We start from the raw sequence: 4047 nt of genomic DNA, 5'->3' as shown, positions 1-4047 counted from the left end.
ATAATGTCTATGAGTTTGATAGGAACAATAAAGTGGAGGATATGGAAAGCATGGCTCGTATTATGGACATGATGAGGCAATTAGCCGAGCAACATGACATGATGATGAGGCAAGTAGCCGAGCAACATGACATGATGATGAGGCAAATAGTCGAGCAACAAAGTCTTGATGCCTTAACGATCAAAAGACTCCAGGATAGAATGGATGAATTAATGGCCAATTTCCAAGAAGAACCTCAATTCGATGAAGAGAGCGAGTTCCCACAAGAAGATTATTTTGAAGAAGCAGATATAGTGAGCCAATCTTGGTTTGAGGAACAAGCTCAACTGATAAAATCTCATGAGTTTCTCTGTTATAGTCTTTCAAATATGACAGAACAACTGATAGAAGGAAGAACTGAGCTCAGGCAAGAAATAGACCAATTTGGCTTAGATATCCATGACATTCATGATCAATTGAATAAAAAGGTTGAGGCGTCTGATGCCCTACAACCAATTTTTGTGAATACTGGCCAGCTTGAGGAGCGGAAAGAGGAACTCCAATTATTCGACCAAAATATTATTAATGATGCCAAGGTTGACGAAGAGTGCAAAATTGAGGATGTCAAACATAATGCAATTTTGGAGTTGGAGCGTATTGGACCTCATTCTAAACACTTTTTAACATTATGTTTGGTTGGTGACATGGGAATTGATCCATTCGAGCATATGGAGGAGCCAATAGATGAGGAACAAAGTGTTTATATTCTGAAATTTGCTATGCCAAGGAAACAAAACGATATCCCTCACTTAAAAGCCAAGAAGTGCAAGATGCGCTATTATTTATTTGGTTCTTTTGTATTCGCACCACCACCCCAGGAACGTGATACAAAAGTTAATGCAAAATTGAGGACGCAATTCATATCTTCAAAGTGGAAGGAAAAGTGGTGAAAGTGATGGTGTCGTGCCGCGACGTTAAATCAAGCACTTATTGGGAGGCAACCCAACATGTATTTTTATTTTTTATTCTTTATATAGTGTCAAGTTTCGTATTGTTTTTGTTTTGCAGAGTAGGGAAAGTCTGAGTACCCGAAGTTGAAGCTAAGGAGCATGTTTGAGCTTAAGTGTGGGGTCGTCCCAACCCTTAATATTGAGGATCATGTCCAAGCTAGGCCCGAGAAGGCCTCAGGGAGTATTTCTCACCCTTGTTTTAAATTTTTTTTCTATGATCATGCATCGAGGACTATGAATAATATAAGTGTGAGGTGGGGAAACTACTTTCTGAAGTGTAATTGTATAAAACTATTTTTTATTTAGTTTTTGTTTTAGAACTCGTAGTAGACATAGTCTAGGTAAAAAAAAAACGAAAATTGAAAAAAAATATTTAGAAAAGTTTAGACTTTCCCGACGATTGATCTTTTGGACAATTTTCTCGAGGGATAAAGTCCGATTAAAAACACCAAAAAAGATTTTTTTAAAAGATAGTTAGGTAGTATCCCTTGGTTTTTCTTTGGGCGCCGGTTCTTTTCCAAGGATGTAGCTCGAACCGGGTACTTTATTTATTTTTTTAGGAGTAGTTTAGGAAGAAACTGAGTCGCTCTAAGATACTCATTGACATGGTTGATGCTGGCACATTAGGCTATGACATACATTCTGTTTTCCCGTGTATTTGGTTTGAATTGTGAAGCCTAGGTAAAGTAAATAGTCTATTTTGTAAAGTCTTTTCTTAGTGCTTGACTTGTATACCACGTAGTGCAATGTTGCTTAAATTTCTCATTTAATTGTGCTTGCTTAACTTGAGAGTTGAACAGAACCGTCTTGATTGAGTCATGTGCAACGTGTGTGTGAGGATTTATGATTTTCTGTGCTGTCCTGTGTAGTCTAGAACTTGCCCCATGTGTTAATTGAAGCAAAATTGTAAGTTGTGCTAATCTAGGAGATGACGTAGGCATTTTCTTGCTTGATCATGGATGTGCTTGTCACATAAAAATAAAATTTTCCATTGCTAGCCCCTTTGTGCCTATAGACCTTTTCTTTGGCAACCACATTACAAGTCATAACCCTATTTTGTTCTGAATTTGATATTGATTGAACCTTTACCTTCTAAGGTACTTAGTCGCTAAAAGAAGTAAGGATTAGAGATTGGGGAGTAGCCTTTGAGTGCAACCATGGAAGGGCCCGTTGGTGCACTAAAGTTGAAATCAAAAGTCACTAGCCGATGAACTTTAATGTATGGAGTGTGTGAAAAAAAGAAAAAAAAGAAAAAAAATTTCAATAAAAGAAAAAAATGATAGTACAAATAATGGAGAAAACACATACACCTCTAATTCTTATTGATTTGTGCTAGTGGAATTATAGAAGTGCTTAATTGAAAAGAGGGCTATGATGTATATGGCAATTGAATTGGTTGAGAAGAATATGTGTTTGAATTGTGAATGTAGTGTATTAAAGTGCTTAGGAGGGTTAGTCACTATTTCTAAATGTACCATACCCGTCCCTTGGCTTACATTACAACCTTAAAAGTCCTAATTGATCCTAGATTTGACTAGCTTAAATTAGTAGAGACATACACTACGGGCAAGCTTATGGTACGACCATAGGATGCATATGAATTATTTGTGAGAGTGAGCGAATTTTGTTCAATTGTGCGATGTCCTTAATCTATATTCAAAAGTATATTTGAATGTGTGGACTATCTATATTCACTCTTTTATTTGTTGGTAAGAGCACATGATCTCATGAATGATTGGTGTTGTTGTAAACTTTCTTGTTGGGTAAGTGCATGAGTTGAGGGTGCTTAGTGGTTACAAGTCGGCTTTTGAGGTTGGGTGGTGACAAATAGGTTGTTGGAATTGATTGAATTGAAATGTTATACTTGGGCATGCTTAAACGAGAAGAATGTGAAATTTTGTGTGTTCATGCTTGTGTGCCGGTATAGATAATAGTCAAGTGTATAGTGTGTGGTTAAAAGTAGGGTGCTCCTCTATGATTGAACTTTGTACGTAGTTGGGGGTTTATTAGATAGTCCAATTGCTCGAGGACGAGCAAGAGTCTAAGTGTGGGATGTTGATGTTTAGCTTAAAGCATATATATTTCTATGTATATCTCCTCATATTTTACTTTTGTTTCGTGAATTTGGGATATTAAATGTGTTGATTTATGTTAATTTGATGTGTTTTTATGTGTAGGAATGATTTGGGAGCAATTGGAGGCGAAACACGCAAGATTTGATCCAAAACGAACGAAATCGGGAAATGTGCCTGTGGCGCCAGAAATAGAATGTAAAATAATGGAGCGCTATGGAGGGCGCCTGGAGCCGGGCTGGGCGCCGGTGACGCGAATTGTGTCCTATTTCGCCCGGGACACGGTTTATTCGACCCTAAACCTATCCAACACGTATAAAAGGAAGACTAAGCCTAATTTTGGAGGGGGGACGCCACTTTTGAGGATATCTAACACACTTTGAAGGAGAATTCACGTGGAGGAACACACACCGCGCTTGGAGGAGGCTTCTAACTAGTTTTTCTTCTCTTCTCTTCTTTTAATCTCATAGTTTATTAGTTCTAGAGTTTTGGGGTGCTACATGAACGTTGTAGTTTGAAGCTTGAATTGTTCTTATTATTTTATCATATTGGTCTATTTATTCAATCTTGCGCTTAATTATTTGATTGCTTGATCACCAATTAAATACTATCTACGAATCCAGATTGAACTCGGGAGAGGGAATTCTAGATTGCATATAAGATTGAGTAGAGCAAGATCTTTACTCTGAGGGGGAGCTGATTTGCGGTTAGGATAGGAATATACCTAATCCCCTTACTTGGTTACTATACCGGAATTATTAATGCGTTCTTGTTAATCCTAATTCCATAGGAATATAGGCGTTAGGTTAGCTTGAACAGGCGAGTTGTACTTCGGGAGAAGGCTACGAGCAATATTAACCCCGTCAATCAATAAACTAGATAAATTAATGAGATGATTTAAGTGGAAAACTCAACGGGATTGTTAGCCAATCCATAACTCTAGAATATCGTCTCTCATTGAATTCGTGTCTAATTTCGCCAACTTA

This window comes from Nicotiana tabacum, chromosome 10, assembly GCF_000715075.1.
Source record: "Nicotiana tabacum cultivar K326 chromosome 10, ASM71507v2, whole genome shotgun sequence".
Taxonomy (NCBI): domain Eukaryota; kingdom Viridiplantae; phylum Streptophyta; class Magnoliopsida; order Solanales; family Solanaceae; genus Nicotiana; species Nicotiana tabacum.
Note: the sequence above shows the minus strand (reverse complement) of the source record.